A 22,688-nucleotide genomic window follows, 5' to 3' on the forward strand; every position below is an offset into this window, starting at 1 on the left:
ACTGGTGATTTTTAAACTTTAGTTCTTCCTTTTCATCCGAACATTCTGTATATTATTTTGGTATCGGTTTCATGTATTTGAAAAAACATGTTTTATACTTAGTAAAAAAAATAATTCATAACTGCCTAAGTGATTATTTTATATTTTCTAATTTAGTTTACTGTGTTCGAGAAAATGGCGAGTCACAACACCAGTGTATTATAATTATAAGAACTTGTGGTTGCAAGTAAAATAGAATGTAACAATATGCCAGTCACACTATATGTGCTAAATCAACTGCTGGCGAGGCTTTTCCCATTATACCAAGGCTCATCAGGCTAGTATTGGTAACGTATTCTTTGAAAGGTCTTTTTACCGTTGACCGATAGCTATTTATATTTGACAACGTTTCGGTTAATTAAGAATAGCGTAAGTGTGCTGAACCGATGTTAGAATGATTGTTGTCTTGAAGCATTTTCTTAAGCAGACTCACCAAATTAAGTTAATCCACATGACTGATCAGTAACATAGTTTGTTTCGTGTGATATAAATGTGTCTTTGGATCTATATCACTTAATTAAACTTATCAACTTGCCCTCCGAAAATAACATTTATGTTTTTGAAAACATTTATAACAATATTTGACAACAAAAATATTGTTATAACATGATATTTATGGCATGAGGAAGGAATGTGATATATTAAGTATTAATTTACAAACAAGCAAAATACATTTTTTCGTTAAGAGGATACATATAGTTTATTAATTATTCAGCTTGTTTGTTTGTAATTAAGCACAAAGCTACATAATGGGCTATCTGTGCTCTGCCCACCACGGGTATCGAAACCCGGATTCTAGCGCTGTAAGTCCGCAGATATACCGCTGTGCCACTAGGGGGCAATTATTCAGCCATGAGTAGTGTAACAAAAAAATACTTAAAAGCATAGGGTTCGTGTTCACTATGAGGTAAATATGTCTGTACTTGTTTAAAGCTGAAAATTAAAGTGTAGTAGCAAAATATGAGAATTACAGTTATGCACATGGCTGAATATTATAAAAAATAAGTAGCTTCTACAACAGCTGGTTATTTCCAACCATTGGAAGAAAGATTGAAAGAGGGATTTCCAGGGTGAAATGCCTAATGTACATGAGAGGGTTTGTACCGTTGGCCAACAAAATCCCTTGTATACTGTTTAAGAGCGACATATCTTAGTTAGAACTGGTTGAAAAGGAAATAGGTGCGCCCCTTCGTGAATGGTGAAGAATTGTTTGGAGTTGAGTTGGATCAGTATAGCTCGAGGGTGCTTCTGTATTCGGGTAAAGAGGTGGGGCGAAACAATAGCATCTCTGCAGCTGCAATAATAGCTCCGTGTAAAGAAGGAAACAAGCAAGAAATTTCTCGTCTATTCTTTAGTAGCTTTGTGCCCTGTATGAACTCTCCCGAGCATCAAGGTCAGCCTTGAAAGAAGAGCAGCTGCTGCTGGCTATTATGTTCTCTGGAAAACCGTTTCTTTCGGTTTTAAACTTTCCCCCAATATAAGTTCATGACGAAAAACTGAAAAATCGACTTGAGGATCGATCACACAGAAAAGCTTTACAAAGAAGACGCACCTTTTTGAAAGATTACTGGTCAGATATTCCTCGCTCAATAACGTTAAAAGCAAGTGCTAATGCAAATGAGTTAACGGATTCAGTATGTAAGGTTCTGCAGTACAAAACAACATTGAAGATAAAGATCAGGCAGTAAAAAAGGTGAAGGGAAAGTTTACAATACATTCATTTAGAAAGGATTTTTTTTCTAGAAAGATTTAAACTTTACAAATAAAGTATTGTGTGATTTGGTTATTATTATATATATTTATTAAGAACTGTTCCTAAGTGTGTACTTTGTTGATGAGTTACTGTTCTAGTTTTAAAACAGAAAGTAAAGTAATAGGATATCAAGTGATCCCTCACATGACTTTCGTTTCAGGGCAGTTACTTGTTTAGCATTTGACTAAAATAATGTTAAGTTCACGCTAAGAGACTCCGTTTGACCTCTTTTGCTAATTCGCTTTTAAGGATATTTTTAATTATTACCTGTTTTAAACAAATCAACATCGTAACTCTTTAGGTGAATATGTATACGAAATAGTTACCATAAGATATGCGTGTCTAAAGTACAAATATCACAATTACTAATATTTAACATACAAACATATACATGGGCTATAAGTATCCTTTCCTTTTAAAATCAATCAATCAATGCTTTAGGTGTATTTTTAATGTTACGCAGGTAGAAATCCTTATGTATCTATGGAGGTCATCAAGACACAGAAGATTGATAAATATAATATTTACGTTACTTTGATTTCACATTAAAATCGTATTCGTTAGGTAAGAACTCAAAACACTAAGTTTACTTGTTTAATAAATAGTGTTTTATCATCACTAAAGACTAATTCTAATTAGTTATAAGATAGCTCCAAGTACATATCATGTAAAGGTTTTCTATCATTAAATTAGTGTACTACTACAGGCTTGGAACTTTTAGCAATATTTTATAATTTAATCAGTTAAAAAAACTAATTTGAACTACTAAAACACAATAATTTCAATAAAAGTATGACAAGCAGCTGTGTTCCTTATATTTCTTCTTAGATTCTACATTTATTACTTAAAAAATTTCGATAATTTGAACACCCCTCGAAAAATTTGTAAAGCTGAACAGGATTAACTTATCGCTTCAAAATTGGGGACGGCTAGAGCAAATAGATAACCTTTGAGTAGCTTTGCACAAAGATTCAACAAATAAACAAACAAGAAACTTTAGCTATAAATATTTTAAATGTATTAGCTTTTTTTTAGACTTGTTTTTATTGTTAGAAGTCATTAAATACACTACGGTTTTACAAAATAAGCATTAAAACTCTCATTTTAAAACTGAAGAAAACAATGAAAATAAAACATGAAACATACACACAAAATCAAACGGTAACACATTTAAGTGAACGAAGAAAAATGCTGTCCATTAGCGAAATTAATACCAGAAGCATCTAGTGAGAAGACTGTCAGATTGCATGAATGATATGCAATTGACTACTCAACTGTTGAATATGCAAAACCCAAGATAGGCCGGGACGAGTGCAATATTACCACATAAACCCAACATTGTCACTCATTCTGACCTGCCTCAGGTTCATTTAAAGTTCCTTTCAGTTTTATAAACTCCGCCTGGTCAGTATCTTTGATGCGGCAGTGTCGGTCCTAAGCCCGGATAAAGGAGGAATGTTAGGCGAGGGGCTAGTAAACCCTCTCCGTAAAACACTCACCGACATGAACAATAATGCTTTCTATCCGGTGTGCGTTGAATATTGAAATTATCATAGAAGGATAAAGTATCAAACATACAGGTGCTGAAACGTACGGAAGAATGTGACCTGAGGGATTTAGTCAGAAAAAGAAGATTGAGATGGATGGGTCACATCATCATAAGAACGGATAACACAATAATTGTGAAGCAAGTGATGAATTGGAAGGTTGAAGTAGGAAGAGAGGACGACCAAAGCTCACGAGGAAAAAATGTGTTGAGAAAGACATCAGCGAAAAAATTATCGCATGGGAAGAAATGTAAAAGATGGCGCTGGATAGAAGAAAGTATCGTCAACGGACAGCCCAATGTGTCAGTAAGACACAGGATGGCCTAAGTGCTAACCAAGTCAGTTCTATGAGAGCATTGATTATAAAATCATGCACTTATATGTGTATGTATGTTTAAACATTAAAAATATTTAAGCTTAACTGTTTCAAACTTCAATTTCAGCCCTCGAAAAAGTAATGAAAGAACCAGTCTCCATAGTTTCATTTTGACAGAAACTTCACTAATATATTTTTCTCGTATTTTATACTCCTTTCATTATAAACATTATTATCTTCTTTAGCTGTCAGTATCTATCAGCTACTTCTCGAATGTCAAGAAATTTATTCAGTTAAAAAAACCTAATAACACCTAAGTTTCCAGCCGAAAAATAAACATGATGCAACAAAAATGTCATACCTAAAAAAAACTCCCAAGACTATCATAATTTCTTCTTATTGACTGTACTTGAAGTTAAAGAAATCGAATAAAAAAACAATACATTGTAAAGCATTCAATTGTATAAATCATTGTTTGTTGATTTATTTGCATCCCTAACCCATCCTTAGGGTATATTGTTATATACAGTAAGTACATTTCTAGTTTCATATTAAATTTTCACTTACCGTTCTCTCTGTAATGTTTATAAAAAGCAACATGTAAATTTGCTGTTACAAAGCTCCTTCCTGTACGGCGCGCGGCGACATTAAAAATGACCCTGTCCAGTTGCGTCCATCTAATAGCACCCTGCGTATTAAACAACTTCCTTCTTCATGCTTGATAGTTCTTACTTCCTGTCTACCAGCTGTCATGCGGGCGACGCGAAACGCTCCACCTGGTGGTACCGTAAACCTACAAAGAACCTCGCAAAGCAATCCTTTTCATAGGAAAATGCTAGAAAAATAAACTGTTGCACTCAAACAAAACTGAAGTACACTTCTCCTTTCCAACAGATTAACAGTAAAGTAACTCCAGTAATTTCTTAATTTTCTGTTATTTTCTACTTTCTTTATTAAAGTATAATGATAAATGTACTATATGCCAGCAGGTGGTAGCTCTTTTATATTACTCTAACAACATAAAATGATATTCATTTCGTGAACCCGCCCAAAATATAGTCTTTATAGAAACCGTATAGATAAACGATTGTAAAATAAAAGCATGCATAAAGTCCTTTTATATGTACAAAACGCTATTATTAACTTGGAAACTTGTTTAAAATGTATTTCTGGAGCATTTTAAACAGAACGTAAGACATATTTTGACATTTAAAACAGAATCTGGTACAATAAACAAAAAAAAAAAATTATGATGGCAGACAAATGAATATGGAGTCAGCGTTCCTTGATATTTTTCAAACCTGTTTGAAAACACCATCTGTCATAAATTGCAACTAACTTAGCAGAAACATAACGAAATATATTAGCGTTTGAAATTACAATAATTTACATGATTTCCTCCGGTGTCTGCTATGAAAATGCAAAGCTTATTGTGTTAAAAATCATCCAAACGTGAAAAGTTATATAAATATATTATCACAGAAGAAATCGTCAGAAAGAACAGCACGAAATAAAAACCCTTCAATAAATATGTTGAAAAAACATTAAATCCCTTGGAGCAAACCTCGAAACAAATATTAAACAACTATTTTACCTCAAGTTACTTCGTAGGGAAGTTTAGTAGTGTTGGTTTTGTTTTGAATTAGCTTCACGCACTATAATATTAAGGTCGTAACCATCCTTGAGACTTCTGGTTTATTCATGCTGGCCTTGTAGCTAGTAGGTCTCTGTGTAATAAAATAGGTCGTGTGTCCATGAAAAGTTACTCTTCATACAAATAAATGTAATTCAGAAATCATTTAAACTGTCTCTTTTATTCGTTAAGTCACTACAATAAAACACAATGGACTTTAAATAAAAACGATACCATGCTTAACCAAACTTTCCCTGATTGATTTGATTCTGTGCACGTGGAAAGAATTCATGTTAGCTACAATACTGTTTTAATGTTCATCGACTAATTCTAGAATCATGCTCAAAACATTATATTAAAGCATTCAACTGCATTAGATAAATTTAAGATAAATTGTATTTAAGCAAAGACCCTCTATCATTAAGGCAGTCCACTCCTTATTTATACAAGCATAATAAAATTTAAAACTGCGCCATCTAGCGACTGGTTTGATAGCACATACCAAGATACCTATTTAATTGCACACTTTATGGCATGTTTGAGAATTATAGCTTAAAATTGAACAAAATAAAGGAAAATTAGTTATATCCAATCGCTTGAAATTGCTTGCAGTAAATACACGAAGAAACGCATCAACAATTATTTTATCCTGAAATTAATGTTTTTCATTGAAGTTTATAAAAAATACATAAGCATGTTTGTGAATTATGAAATACATCATTAAAGCTTATAAATACATACAAATGATTCAGTCGAAAAAACCCTGTAAAACACACAATTAACTACACAGTAAAACGTTTAATAAAACACGAATTCAAGGAATCTGTAAAACAGGCCGCTTGGAGCGCTGTAGTGTCTAACTTATTACATTTATCGAACCGAGTGGCCTGTCTTTACAGATATTGTAACTTCAGATCTTACGATTCCGTTCTTTACTACGAAAGCCTTCGGAATTATGTATTTTTAGTGCATGATGCAACCTGGCCTTTATGAAGAGGGCGGCTAGGGTGACAACATATTTAAGACATTTTTATTTTTTACATTTGAATGTTTCTTGCACCCCTCACGATCATGAAACTAAGTATAACAATAGGGAATGTTGTGAAAGTAATATTCCCTACATCCGCTGATATTTACGATGTTAAGACTGAATTATCATGCTGTTTCTTGACAAATAATTTTCGTCGATGTGGTAAACTTCCAGAAAAGTAAAGTTCTTGGGAAATTTCAGAAAATGTAACAATTTTAGGAAGAACTCATTTTACTCTTGATTTAAAATTAGTAGGCTTATTAGACACATAAACCAAACCTGAGGATGTCGCTAGGTTAGATAACTTCTGTTCATATAAATAACGAGCGATGTTACATGTGTATGCTGCTAAGGTCGTTCAGTCCGATAAATGAACTCAGTCTAACTGCAACGCTCCAAGCGGCAGGTTTGGCAGAAAGAACTTGTGCTACTGCTGGTTATTACACTGGTAAGCTACCGTACAAAGAGTATATTGTATTGAATTTAATGGTAAATTTATTTTTAATACATAAAGGTGACAAAAAATTTTGCTAAACACAAAACTTCATATGTGATATAATGACTGTTAGATCACGCAGAAATATACTGTGTAATAATGCATACACATACGTAGTTTTAAACACGAACATATCGTTCACTACTGTGCTATTCTGATATTTCACCAATAGATGAATAAATTACTAATTTACCTAAAAACCTAATTTAAACAATAGGTATAAAGTTGTTTTTAAACGCCACTCGCAAATAACCAGTTATGCTAATCGTAGGCATAATACCGAAATTAACTGTTTTTCCTTGTAAATTTTTGAAGTTTTATGGATAAAGTGAAAACTAAAAGACAAATACAATACTTCCAAGGTGATGCACATGCTATTTAAACAGTTGGTTTGTTTGTTTATAATTAGGTACAAAGCTACACAATGGGGTATCTGTGCTCTGCCCACCACGGGTATTGAAACCTGGATTCTAGCGTTGTAAGTTCGCAGACATACCGCTGTGCCACTGGGGGGCAAAAATTATGGCTCGTGAAACTAGCAGAGTAGAGGAAACAATGGGTTATTATCATTATTCTCAAATATTCCCAGGGTATAGGACCACACTAAACCTTTAACCGGACCAGATTTTTTTTTTTTTAACTCTCAAACTTTCGGTAATAATTTCAACAACTCTGATCACTAAACGGCGATTTTAACAATTACTCTGATCTACTGTTTGATCATACTTTTTTATCTACATTTTTTAAATGATAATTTTCTGTCTTCTTAAAAATGGTATTCTATCCTATTCGTACATTGCCCAAATGTAACAAAAGCCTTCGAATAAATCCCAATGCCTATACATTTTAATGTAATAAATCTTAAGAAGTAAACCACGTATATAAATATATAATATTTCTTCTGAAACTAAATCCCATGAATTCCTCACATTTTTAGGCTTATTTGTGTTTTTGAAAACAGGTAAAGCTAAAATTGTACAGTATTATGCTCATTCTGATATGAGAAAAGTCGTTAACCAGCATGCTAATTAAAGTATTTGTACTGCTGAAGAAGTGATAGAAGTTCTCAAAATTAGTGGCGTCTTCCAAACTACTAATGTCGTTAAAAATTTATCACAGTATTATTCTTATTTAATGCATGCTTTCTTTGTATTTAACCTTATAGAAATTATACGCGTTGTTCTACTTTAAACAAGAAACTCACACTAATCTTTGCGTTATCACATAGGCCTTCTCAAATGAACCTCTATGTATTCATTTAATAGAAGTACCAAGTAACGATTAAATTTGGTTAAATAATGGCGTGGAAGTTAAATAAGTATTTATTAAACGCTGCTTACTTATCAATAAGCCTGTATCTTCACAGCTAAAGCGGAAACACCCCAATAACTAACCATACAGACAGTCGCCACAGCTGTAACAATCCTGTTAAACAAGGGGTAACCAAGCTTCGAGCTATACAATAAACACTCATTAAGCCTAGGATAAAGAACTACTTATCATGTTTGCGGCGTGAGACATCTAAAAATTGTTGACCGTCTCCTAGCAACATTGCTCTCATACAGCTATTAAAACTTTTATTTTGTTGATTGAATAAATGCAACTACAAAGATCGCAAGTATTAAAACTAACTGAGGAAAACATAATTTTATCTGGATTCACTCAGAAAAGTCTCTTAGAGAATATGTAATCCCTAAAATATATATTCGGAATTTAAAAAAATGTATAGGCTTAAAAATGAAATTGGGGGTCTTAGTTAAATGAACAAATTTTGAAGTAACTAACTTTGTTTATTATATGAATGACGTGTAGTTAAGTTCGAATTTGAATTATTGGTGCGATATGAAACACAAACGAGTATGTTCACTGATTATGTGGTTTTATATTTTCTAAAAGCATAAAATATTTGTGTACAATATTACAACTCGTAACTCTGAAAATTTAGATCCCACTTTACCTGAATGGTTAGTTATCAAACGACTTCTGTTCATTCTCCTGCATGGAAAATGTCCGTTATCACTTCTGAGGCTATCACACTCGCTGTCCAAAACTTTTAAGCGACAACTAGTTTCAAAGAATAGGGTTCAAATTTATAACCTTCAAGACTGGAGATTATCTAGCCTAGATACCGGTGTGTTTCAGTGTGATTTCCCGCGCTTTTATAGACCGCACCTTTATTGGAGTCACGTGTGAAGTGGTGTACTGAAGAATAAGAACATAGTTCCAGTAAAGCGCTTTTCTCTCTTTCAGCTAATGGCGTTCATGTGAGAAGGGATGGAATACCAGGAAGAGACAAGGCCAGAACCATTGGCTGCCAAGGCGTCCAGCAGGGTTACCTGTCACATGCAGGGGAAGAGAGAGAGCAGAAACACTTCTGGAGGCAATCTGGGTCAAAAGAAGATACCACCAACATTGACCTGGCTAACTCCCCTACTGAGAGTCTTGTCTCCCTAAGGCACATACCACGCTAGTTAAGTTGAGTAGTTACCTGAAATGGGAAGGTAAAGTTGTTGTCTTCACCTGCAAGATTAAAACCCTTTTAGGGCTCTATATAATTAGTGTTAACTGGATGATTTCTTTCCCTGGGGAAGCCGTGTCAACACATACCTTGTTCATTTATATTGTTTTTCATTTCAATGGATATGTTAACGGTCAATATCCTGTTTTTCATCTTCTATGTACTTGCATGTCTTTCTTTCTAGCTATCTATCTCTTCATTGTTCACACTAGCTAGGTGAGTGTATTCATTTGGTCTTGAAACAGTTTGACATGTTTATGAAAGACAAAATAAAGATGTCAGAAGGTTTTTAGATTAAATTATTGCAGAAATTACACTTGGTGCTCATACTATCTACACAACTAAAGCATTTTACCTCTCTTTGCATTTTTCATACAATGGTTGGAATAACTTTCAAGTATTGCTTTTTCAACAATACTGAATATTTAGAACTACTTTCCAGTGTCAGTGGAATGAGGAACTCGCATGTCTTGAAACGCGTGACACAAAACTAAAATTCTATAAGTAACAAGAAATAGCCAGCACATTCTTTTTTATTTATGGGTGACCCATTCTTAAGTTGCTAAATTGATTTACCATTACTACAACTATTTAAACTCTTTCTTGTTTATCTGTTGTTTATAAGCTCTTGTTATAGTTTATATTTTACCTTCTAAAACTAATTTAAAGGCTTGACACTGTATGTAATCCCTAACAGAAAAATGTTTTGTTTAATATATCTCATATAGTATCACAAGTTAAGTTTCTGATTCCAAATGTATATAATTTTTATAAATAATTCGATTTTAGAACTAAATGGTAATATATAAAAATACTTCTTTTGAAGAAAAGAAAATTCCTTCTCATTGCTATAACGTTTCGAAAAATATGAAAATATTATTACGATTTAATTAATATCATAGAATACAAATACATTTTTGCTTCTTGTGACTATTCAGGCATCCACAGACTAAATTTGGAATTCACATAATTTTATTTTTTATGATACATAAAATCATGCTGTTTAAAAGATTTAGAAAAAATACTTGGTTAAACAAGGGAAAGCTGGCTTCAAAGATGCTGTACCTTGTGTAATGTTTTCTTCTTTATTCTAACGATTATATATTTTACAAATTGTGCTTTTTCAAACAGTCAAATAAACTTCAAAATCTATAATGCCAAAACTTTTTTGTATTTATTTTCTGTTTTATTTACGGTCTAATCAAAAACTAAATTCATCAGAGGTTACTAGGAAGACTAAGTTTTTGTTTTCAAAAACAAGTTGATTCCAGCAAATTGCAGCCATATAATCTAAGTAAAATTAATATTTATTTAATTTGAAAACACACACACAATTCACCTTTACTCTCGCATAGACACATAAAATGCATAGACACATGTTTTCTAAGAGTTTACCCCTGACGTTGGACAGTGTCATTGGTAATGGTGACACTGTTCGATTAGTTTGTATTTTTATTTTTCTACACACTATAGGTCTCTTTAATTATATATAAATCTTTTATCGACATATATTGGTTTTAACTCGCTGTATTTTTACATTTTACTGTAATTTACTTTGACTGTTTTTACCAGTCGTTTGGCGCAGATAGCCTCGTTGCTTTGTGTCATTAAGCACCAAACAACCAACCTTAAAATGCACGAAGAGAAAATTCAAATGTTCAAACAGCAACAAACAATATTAATTATCTTAGTTAAAGTGCTTTCGTTTAAAACGCAAAAAAAGTAGTCCTAAAACGATTGGTATGTTCAACACTGTAATATTAGGTTAGGTTTTAGTAATAATGATTTACGATGATATCTACCTTATGAGTAAAATGGCTAAAGTACATTAGTTGCATAACGCGTGGCTACAAGAAGCCATTGGTATTTAGATCATGAATATCATTAATTCCCATAACCAAAGCGGAAATCCGGTAGCTTGCATCGAGTATATTACTGTAAACTACTAGACACACGTTTTCCCTGCTTGATCTCTAAATCGAATATGTCTTTGTAAGCTACGACTTATGTCTTCGCTAAGTGATCTTTACACTGGATATGTCATTGTAAGCTACTACATGTCTTCTCTGCGTAATCTCTACATCGTGGATATTACTATAAGCCACTAAATATACGTCTTCTCTGCTTGATCTCTATATTGAATATGTCACTGTAAGCTACTACATGTCTTCTCTGCGTAATCTCTACATCGTGGATATTACTATAAGCCACTAAATATACGTCTTCTCTGCTTGGTCTCTATATTGAATATGTCACTGTAAGCTACTAAATATCTTGTCTGCGTGATCTCTACATGTCTTCTCTGTGTGATCGCTATTATTTCTTCACTGAGACCCACACAATTAATAAATAACATTATACACTGTGAACAGAAAACTGTAATAAATGTACATTATATATATATATAACTAATTAAGTATTGTGAAGAATGCCAGCTGCAATATAAGTAATGACGCGCTTTGTACGGTTTACCAGAACTTAGTCATAACAAATCATGTTCATGAACTTGATCTTGCATCGAGTGTGTACTGTAAACTAATACACATATGTCTGTTTAATTTAATGTTATATGTTCATAAGGAATTATTTCTGAGTTACAATTTATCACTTATCTATACCTTAAGATTTTTCTAAGACTTTCAAAATTTTGTTTTGCGTTCCCAAAGTTTTATTTGTTTGTTTTACAAGCACAGCTACACCGCCGCCAACTCTTGAGCTATTCTTACCTTCTGACCAAATAGTGGGATATGACTCATTTTTGTAGCGTACTACGGCCCCAATGTTTTCGTGACAACAAGACAAAATCATGAAGCACATTATGGTTCAGTTGTCTACTTAAATGGTAATTACCTAATTTTGGATAAAAACATATGAGAGTGTCTGAAGATTTTCGGAAATTCGTTTTTTATGGTGTTTTTGCGTTTTAAGTTTACAGGACATTGTAAAAAAAAAGTGGTTTTATATTTCCTTAGGACTTTGTTTGTTTTAACCCTATGAAAAGTATTTGCAAAAAATAAAACGAAACTTTTTGTATAAATATGTATATCCAGCAGTTTTTACAAACCTATAGGATTATATATATATATATATACTTTGCCTGTATATTTCATCTGTAGTTCATAGCTGAGTTGTATTTAGTTATGTGTAACACTTATTATACACATTGTGTGATAATTTTAACATAACTATAAAATTTACTCTACAATGAGGTTATATGTGTTGTTGCATAAAGTTTGCTTACTCTATACTTACGATTAGCAAGCCCACCAGTGGCACAGCGGTATGTCTATGGACTTACAACGCTAGAAACCGGGTTTCGATACCCGTGGTGGGCAGAGCACAGATAGCCCATTGTGTAGCTTTGTGCTTAACTTCTAAACAAACAAACGATTAGCAAAAACAGGTAAATACCTATCTACGGATTTCGGAATGTTTTATTAGGTGATAAGAAAACCAAAACCCTTAAGACTTCAATAAAAAAATCGATTAATACGAGAAAATATTCCGTAGATACGAATTGTTGAACGGTGGGAGGTCTCATTAGAGAGGAATTTTACATTAGAAATTTAAAACTCGATTGTCTATGTGTATTCGAATCTGTTTGTTGCCTTTGGGCCATAATATTGCTCCAACCAACCAACCAACTGTTTGTTGCTTAGCAATAGTCAAATAAATATTATGAGTAAATATTGGTATTAATTATTTTATTTTCCTTTAATCAAGAGCTAATCCCTTCTTATATATTTAGTTTCAGCGTCGATTTTGTGAAAAAGTAATACTAAAATACATGTTTATATATTGATCATTTCAATAACACTCTTTATTCGGTACAGAATTGAGTGACGTTTTAGGTCGGACGAGACGTAATGGTTAGCATGTCGGGCTGCGTAACGAAAGGTCAAGCTTCTCACTTTCAGCCAAGGAAGTGTTAACTGTTACGGTAACTGGTGTTATTCAGTTGAGAGTAGCACTATAGGCGGCGGGTATTTATGACTGTTTTCGGTCTTATTAACAATTCTAAATTAGGGATAGTTATGTGTGAACCTTGGGATCTCTGTTTAACCCTAGCGTTGCATAAAGTACCGTTCAGGTATTAAAAGCAAATACCTGAGTGACATTTCTTTAACATCATGATAGCTCTATTGATATGGTCTTCAATATGACATGTATTATTGGTCGTTTGATAAAGTTTATGATAGTGATTTAATTGTTCTTATGAATAACATTGGAGAAAGATTTCACTCAAACGCACAAGCTTTATTAAGAACATAGCTCAACCTAACTAAACTTATTTACTAGATACCAGTCTAGCTAATTAACTATTAATTTTCACTATTTTTAGTGGACAATTGTCACGAAAAGGGCTTGTTTGTTGAGTTTCCCGCAAAGCTACCCAAAGGGCTATCTGCGCTAGTCATCCCTAATTTTGAAGCGACAGACTAAAGGAATGGCAGCCAGTCAACACAACCTATCGCCAACACTTTGAGTGCTCTTGTTAGACCAAATAGTGGGATTTGACCGTCAATCATATAACGCACTCACGACCTCAAAGAGTGGAATGTACTGCTCTACGAAAAGAAAGAACCGCTATACGTTTTACGTTGAAAAATTCAACGTTGACATTCTAGTGGTATAACAGCAATAAAGAAAGTTTACGGTTAATAACATCTAGATTCAAACAGATCTTCACCTATGACAATAAGGCTCTACAGTTTTCCATCTTCTTACTTCTTCCCTTTTACAGATGTATGGTTTGATAAATGTTAAAAGCTAATGCTACATAAACAGTTAGATCTATTTGTTTGTTGTTATTGGAAGACAAGGATCTACGTGTAGTAACACATTTAGATACACGATTAAAACGATTATTAATCGGTTAATAACACGATTAAAATCAAATAAAACCTTCCTAGACACTTATATGCTTATATATAAAATTTTAATTAAGGTTTTCGCAATCAGTTCCTTATTTATCAACTGAAAGCTTCTGAAAAGTGAGGCAATAGAATATACATAAAACGCCGTTTTCAAATCTGAAAATTGAAGAGAGTGCTAGTAAGCAACTTTCTAGAAATATCCGTGACTTCCAGGTAAGCTATAAATATAACTATAACTATATATAAATAAATATGTATATATATATATATATACATACACGTATATATACAGGTTCGACCTTTTCGATAAGCCCCAGTGGTACAGCGGTATGTCTACGGACTTACAACGCTAGAATTCGGATTTCGATACTAGTGGTGGGAAGAGCACAGATAGCCCATTGTGTTGCTTTGTGCGTAATTTCAGACAAACTAAAACTTTTCAATAAATATGGGGTATGGTACACCTGTTTCAAATGCTGAAATGCAGCTATTCTTATGTTTTTAAACAGCTTTAAACACTCTTAGATCACATTAAAAGCAGCAGCTTCATGTATATTTCAGATGTTCTCCTTGTGGCAAAGCGTATAGTAAACTAGGCCGGAACGAAAAAACAACAACTCTGAACTGAGAAATGTTGACAACTGTAGCAAATATAGTAATATTTTTATGAATATATATACAATATATATTATAACTTTAATGGTGAGTTGCATTTCACAGTCACTTGGTTGGCTTAAGGGTAGATAAAAATCCTGAATGACGTAATGGTCTAAGACACGCTACATGCAAGACCCCGTCAAGCGGAGCGCGATTTCTTTTTCTCTCTCGGCAATAAGATGCAATGCTAGACTACCAGATTCACAGTACGACAAGACAACCACTGGAGTACACCCAGCCCGTGAATTACATAAAGCCAACCACTGTAGTACACCCAGCCCGTGAATTACATAAAGCCAACCACTGTAGTACACCCAGCCCGTGAATTACATAAAGCCAACCACTGTACTACACCCAGCCCGTGAATTACATAAAGCCAACCACTGTAGTACACCCAGCCCGTGAATTACATAAAGCCAACCACTGTAGTACACCCAGTCCGTGAATTACATATAACCGTCATCTTTAACCCAAGTTTAAGTTCAGAATAGTATTTTTTAAGTTTCAAGTGTGGTGAAACAATGCAGTCTAATTTTTGTAAGTCAGAAAGTATGAACAGTATATTCATTTAGCTATTATTATTTACTTATTACCACGTTGATAGCTTACTCTGATCGGAAGTTGATATGAATTATAAATTATTTTAGCAAAATGTTTCTGAATACCATAGTTTCCTCAATTAAATGTATGAGGGAGAAGAAGTCATGTTATTTACCATCTTTAGTTAATAGTATATTATAGTTTGATGACAATATATCCGATAGACTTGAGAATTTAGATACTGAAATATATATATACTGATGAAGTGTTGAAAATAAGAAGTCCCCTAGTGGTTCAGCGGTAATTCTGAAGACTTATAACGTCTAAACATTAGGTTTCGACAGTCCATTTTTTAAATTTGTGCTTAACGACAAACGAAAACAAGAATATACTTTAAACATTAAAATACAGGGACCGCTGATCAAAAGTGATCACAGAAAGAGACGCTGCATTGTTTTTAGCTTTCGATATGTAACACTGTTCCTTCCTCCAATTTCCTTTTGTATGCTGTCTGTTGCTATTGGCTTCTTGACGAATACATTGTGTTTTACATACAAAACATGAACCCAATCTTTAGATGTCACAGTTTTCGGGGTTTTATTTATGACTTAGTCTGGATTCAATCATAAGTGAAAATGTTTATATATATATATATATATATGTATATATACAGTGGGTTATCCCACCGTTGTATCGACCCACAGATTTTGGGGTTATTAATCTGCGAGCTAACCGCTGAACCACTGTATAGCAGGGGTGAGGATGGAGGGGGGGGGGGGTCTTTCGGTACAAACAAGATCTAGCTGTCTGCTCACAAGTTTAAATTAATCACCATTCAGTGTCAAGTTTGAATATCAAATAACGTTATAGGCATAGTGGAGTTTTTAGAAAACAATATAAAATCCTGTCTACAACATACTGAAAAATCTAGAACATACATAGAAAAGCACCAAAAGCCGTATCGCATTAATAATTCGGAATTTATTTTTATTAATAATTAAGATTTATTGCAAGTATCAAAAGTTTTCGCTTGAAAGTAAGTTTTTAATATTTTTTGTATTATTTATGATCTAGACTCAGCTTTCTCACTAGAAAGGGCAGTTAGTGGCCGTCTTACCCAACTCTAGCCAAACTGGAGAACAGGAACGCGAAATATTTGAAACTTGACAGAAAAGTTAAATATGAGTTATATAAAATGAATGTTGTTACTTTAGAAAGTTTGCAAAAATATTCAGAAATATTGTGATGTTATTATCAATCTTATCATTTGATTGCACAAAATTATCTGCTGGTATTTGTTTCAACTTTTACCTTCGTATATTATATATATACGCATTGCTTTTTACTACTGTCAGCAGAATGGTTTTATGGGAAAGACAAAAATCTATTTGCACAGTTTGATGTATTAATGCGATATGGAAATTTAAAAGTTATTTTTTTGACACACATTATTTTAATAAGTATTTTAATTAGATGTACGTGTCAGAATTTGTTTATCTCTGTTTGAGTACAGTCAGATCTTTTCGTATTGTTATACGCAGTGCACTTTCATTCCATATTAATTCCAACAATGAGTTAAAGACTTACACGCAGATTCCAGATTTTAAGTGCATTCAAGATTTTGAAGGATTAGTTTACAAACTATTGTTTGAATCGAAAAGTATTCTCGTCATCGAGACGCGTACTTCTAGAGCAAGAAACAATGGCTCACCGGTAAGTCTGAAGGCTGATAACGCTAAAAACCCGATTTCGATACCCATGGGCACGGCACAGATAGTCCATTATGTAACTTTATGCTTAACAATAAAACAAACAAACAAAACCAAAATCAGCACTGTAGTCTCAATAGCTTAGATCGGTTTGAACCTTGTAAAGTTGACCTGTACATTAAATAAGTACAGTATCTTTATATCCTCTAAAACCAGGTCCTGACAAAGTATCAATTTTTCTGCAAGTTAGAAGTATCTCTTCGTGCATTTTTCAAGTTGAATTTCCAAGAAATAGAAAAATAATGGAACTCGATGTCAGCTTTCAAAAAAAAAGAAGTGATACTCGACTCGAGATTCTATAAGGAATTGGTACTGCGTTCCAGCAAGCATCAGCAGAATTCCGGCTCTGCTTAAATGTCGTAATGTAACTATGTGATTAGTAAGGTTACAAAAAGTAACATCGTCATTTCACTTTGTGTGGCCCCCAGTGGCAAAGCGGTATGTCTGCGGACTTACACCGCTAGAAACCGGATTTCGATACCCGTGGTGGGCATAGCACAGATAGCCCGTGGTGTAGCTTTGTACTTAACTTGAAAAGAAACAAACACTTTGTGCGTGAATTTATATTTCTTCGTTTTCCATTTTTTTTCGTGAAGCACATTTACCATAGTTATTTTTTAGCCAAGTACGTTCTATGTTTCTTAAGATAGACAAGAAAGCGTGTTATAAATACGTTTATACTGGTTGTCAAAAAAAACAAAAACTTGAAACTTTTGCTTATCTGTTTGTTTCTCTGTAGTTAAACACAATGGGCTATCTGTGCTTTGCCCACTACGGGTATGAAAACCTGGTTTTTAGCATTAAACTTGAAAGTCAATTTTTGATTATCTTTTCGAATTTCATGTATAGCTGGATTGGTGAATAAAATAACAAGGACAAATACTGCCACACGATTACAACAGAAGGCAAATTTGTAGAAAATTACATACTATTTACTCGGCATATTAACAAGAGAATATTTTGAGAAAGTTGTCTAAATGTTAAACTAGGTTATATGCAACCATCTTTAGTTTTAAAAAATTGTTAGGACACGCTAAAGTTATATTAAAGGGGTACAGTTTTTATGGATACCATAAAGTAGTTGGCTTGATTACAAACAAAGTTTGATAAGTAGTGCAGGTAAATTGGAGTATAGAAAAACTAGGTCTATAACGAAATTTCAGCAGAGGCATCACATAGCGAAATATCTTTACATGACTAAGTTCCATATTATTCATTTTAAAACATATACATATATCACTAAAAAAACAGTAATGTACTGAATAAAATATTAACTCAATGGAAGAATTGAAATTACTGGGCAACGATATATTAGTTTCATGAATAGATCGAAAAGGCTTAAACTACCAAGTTTTCTTACAGGAATAGGTTAAGATTTCTTAACATATTTTCTCTTGAGAAAACAAAGGTTAGATATAATCTTATCGAAGTTTATAATTTTAGCTAAGGGATCGATAGCATAAAGTCCCCTGGCTTTTTGTGTGTGTGTACTAAATTCTGAAAACAATAGGGCGAGAAGACAAGAGTTTAAAATTTAGAAAAGACGGGCTTGGCTCCAGTTAAGACAGTTTTATTTTTCTAATAGGGTGGTTGATTTATGGAATGAGTTGCCGTTGGCAACAGTGGAGGCCAGCACTTTACAGGAGTTTAAGAGAACTGATGATATCGTGAAAATAAAGGTTGAGCTTAAAATTTTACTTTCCTCAAGGGTAGGTGGGTAAGGACAGTCTTGAATGACAAAACTGCCTCTTGTTGGTCGTCGTTATGTTTCGCTCAGTCATATAAATATAAGGATTAGTTTAGCATCTGACTTTTTTGCACCAATGTTGTTTGTGCGAATGAAATTTACATATTTACTTTAAGTAAAACGAACTTGAATATCTTGTATATATATATATGTATAATGACAAAATTTAATCAACAACAAGCAGTTAAATAAAATACCTTTCCCAACATTGGAAGGTATCGTTGATCTGTTTCCTGATACTGCGCTCTAAACGAATGTCATTTTCAACATAAATGTGTCAGAGACTCTTAGTTCAGGTTTTATCCTGCCTAATTTTGAACTACTGATCACAGGCACGACAGCCCGTCAGTAGCACCCGCCGTTACAAGGGCAGTGTCTAACTGTTTAATTCGAATGGCGGGATTCAGTGTCATTTTTAGCACCCACAGTTTAAAGTGCTGATATCATACAGTGGCATCATTGCTCGAGTCTTGAACGCTTCAATCTGCAGTCCGGCACGCTAACCACTTGGTCACTCTCGGTCCTCGTCAAAAATGAATCAGTCTTATATATCTAAACCGTATACCTTTGTTCAACATTTCCCGTTTCTCAGCTATCATTAACCCTCTGTTATCAATTGTGAAACTTGAAAATGTTAGAAGGTATTTTATTTGGTGCATTCATGATTCCACTTACAATTGACCTGCATCTAATTTTTACTATAGTTACAAGCATTCACGTTGTAGCAATTCGTCTATCTATGATTACTTGCGCAGCAATAAAAAGCAGCAAGATATTTATTTTTTACTAGTTATTTGACTTTTTGTACATCTCACCCTATAGAATGAAATATGACAAAATTCAGCCTCACGAGAGTTAAACAGACATGACAATAATAATAGTACCACTTTAAATATCACCCCCACCATTAGAAGTAGACGTTTGTCTACTAAAAGAAGCATTTTATGTTGCGTTGTTTAAAAAAATTATGTCCCAGGTATAATTTGCAGACTTTTATATATATATATATATATATATATACAAAAATAGTATACGTTAATGTGGATGTGCAAAATTTTGTGCCGTTTTATGAATTTCAAACATTTTAACCTACTTAATATTTTCATTACTACTGTATTATTTCGTCGTATATATTAGTGATTTGATCCACGTTTATTACACAAATAACTTTGTGAAACATTATTTGACAAGTTAAAATCGTTTCTGCTTAAAAAACAAAACAAAATCAAGAATATGATGGAGAGAAAACAACCATTTACGAAAAAAAAACGAGTTCTCGTTTTGAGTAACCGATAAATAAATAAAATTCGTTAAACTGTATTATAGTACCTCTCTGTAATATATAACTTGCATTATAATAACAAAAGCCATTGGTAAAGGAAAAGTAAAGGAAGTATGGGAAATATAACAACCATTCCAAACCATTTCTGTTCTAACCATTTATGATATGCCCATTTCTTGGTTTTTATAATGAAACTAGTCAAAGCTTCGAGGACTTCTAGCATATAGGTATTTCGAATTAGTATATTCAATTAAAAATTACTGTATGATAGTTTTAGGTCATGACTAAATATGTGCTTTTTTATTTACAATAAGAAATTGCTATTTCTTATATATTAGTATGATTTGTTCAAGTTGGATAGAACAGTATAAATAAACAATTGAAACAAAAAACTTTTATCTTTAAAAGACCCCTCGACGTGGTTTCCTGTACGTGGTGAGGGGACCTACCAGGGAAGGTTCTGTATTTTCAGTTCCTTTTTCTGGGTTCTAAACATCCACCCACGTGTTTGCCCGTGAAGGGGATGAGAGGATCCTGGTGGTTGAGTGGTGTCTGGGGCACTGCAACACACCACTTTGGCCTTGAATTCCTGTAGACGGGTGGCCCTGGGGTGGCCCCTAGGGTCAATCTGCTGGTCCACTAGGGCTAGGGTCGACTGAATACCAGTGTTGGGCGTTCTCAACGGGTGTTGTGGACATTGTGTCTGATACTGGTGTTTGGGTATAGTGCTCATGAAACCCTGGCATTGCTGCAGTGTCCTTGTTTGACATTGTAGTGCGTCCCCTCGTAGGACTCCATGGCGGGTGGGGTCAGTGGGCACTGAATCTCTCTCTCTTTAATTATGGATCCCCCATTCTAAATAAAAAAATGTTAAAAATCTGCTAATTGGTAAACGACCACGCCTAGAAGACTCTGAACAGCAGTCTCCATCACAAAGTACATCTGTACTTCGCTTTTTGATCCTACATTCACTGTCTGATAAATCTTTAGGGCAATTGTCTCCCTTTTCTATTCAGAAGGGCTTAGAGGGGGTTTGCTGGCTCTCCAAAGTCAGTTAAGAAGCTCCGTTCTGGAGACATCTTAATAGAAACTTCCACAACTAAGCACAGTGAACTTCTCTTGAATTCAAAGGCCATTGGAGATATACCCATTGAGGTTGCTCCCCACGCTTCCTTTAATTCTTCACGAGAAGTTATCGTTGAAAGGGACTTGAAATCCTGCTGAAACTCCTTGGCTGGAGAAACCAGCAAGGATCTCCGACTCGGGGATATTCGAAGGATCTCCACTCGTCAAGATGGAATTATGGTGCCGACCTCAGTTTTGATTTTGACGGTTTCATCACCACGTTCATCTGCCGCCACTAAGGCAGGTTATTTGAACTGTAAGGTATGGCCCTATATTCCCAACCCTCCAATGTTTTCAGTGTCAGCGGTTCGGTCAATTAAAGACATCTTGTCGTGGTGTGCTCGTTGTTGTGGCAAGGACCATAACTCCTATGAGTACAAAATGGACCCTCACTGTGTTAATTGTAGTGGTTCCCACCCCTCTTACTTTAAGTCTTGCCCTAAGTGGGTAGAGGAGAAAGAGGTACAGCGTTTGAAGACTCTTAATAACATCTCTTATCCTGAGGCTCGGAAGCTATTGTTCCCTCCTACATCTCGGACATATGCCTCTGCACTACGCTCCACTGCTACAGTGGGAGTGCGAACGGACCTTTTCGTGCCTCCATCTGAGTCTTTTTCATGCAATGTGCTGGGTCTTCTGCCCTCCATGGATAATAGAGTCGATAGAGCTACATCTACTCCAATCTTTGTCCCCACTGTTCCGTCCAGTGACTGCTTGGGTCAACCTCCTCGGGCACCAGCCTCTGGTGTCTGTGCAGGTCCTTCTTTGGCCCCTAAATGTAGGACGATTATTCGATCACGTCCTCAGTCATTGGATTCTCACTCTGATGACAGAGATCTGCTCGCTTGTTCAAGGGCAGGATCCATGGAGGTCGATCAACCTCCATCTAGTAAAGAAAAATGGCGTGGTCGTAAACCGAAGGGTTCTTCACCCTGTTCTCCTAAGCATACATAAAAATGGCCACTTTGATACAGTGGAACTGTCGAAGTTTTCTTTCTAATCTCGATGACATTAAGGCTTTGATTGACTCCTATCATTCCTCGTGTCTCTCCTTACTGGAAACATTTCTGAAACCTGCCGATACAGTCACCCTTCGGCAGTTTTCTTTGTAACGGAATGACAGGTTGTGTGATGGGCGTGTACATGGTGGGGTGGCACTGCTGGTCGACCAGCATGTGCCCTCCTTATCTATGTCCCTCGATACACCCTTGCAGGCCGTAGCCATACGTGTTTCCTTGGGTTGTGCCATCACTGTTTGTTCTCTCTACTTGATGCTCTTGTTGACCAATGGACACAACCCCCTCTGGGGTGATATTGATGGGAGGGGATCTCGGATCACAACCTTTCTCTCTTCAATAC

At 34.5% G+C, this 22,688-nt stretch overlaps 1 long non-coding RNA gene across 1 annotated transcript in view; it reads right to left on the bottom strand.

Moving 5' to 3' along the window:
- Positions 1–8,149: 8,149 nt before the first annotated feature.
- LOC106464287 overlaps positions 8,150–22,688 on the bottom strand; it is a 22,832-nt gene continuing 8,293 nt past the window's right edge. The window contains exons 3-4 of the long non-coding RNA XR_001291121.2: positions 16,918–16,925; positions 8,150–8,180 (exon numbers count right to left, since the gene is read on the bottom strand). This is a non-coding gene — a long non-coding RNA (uncharacterized LOC106464287). The remainder of the gene's footprint in view (positions 8,181–16,917; positions 16,926–22,688) is intronic.

Source organism: Limulus polyphemus, unplaced genomic scaffold (genome assembly GCF_000517525.1).
Source record: "Limulus polyphemus unplaced genomic scaffold, Limulus_polyphemus-2.1.2 Scaffold1607, whole genome shotgun sequence".
NCBI lineage: Eukaryota > Metazoa > Arthropoda > Merostomata > Xiphosura > Limulidae > Limulus > Limulus polyphemus.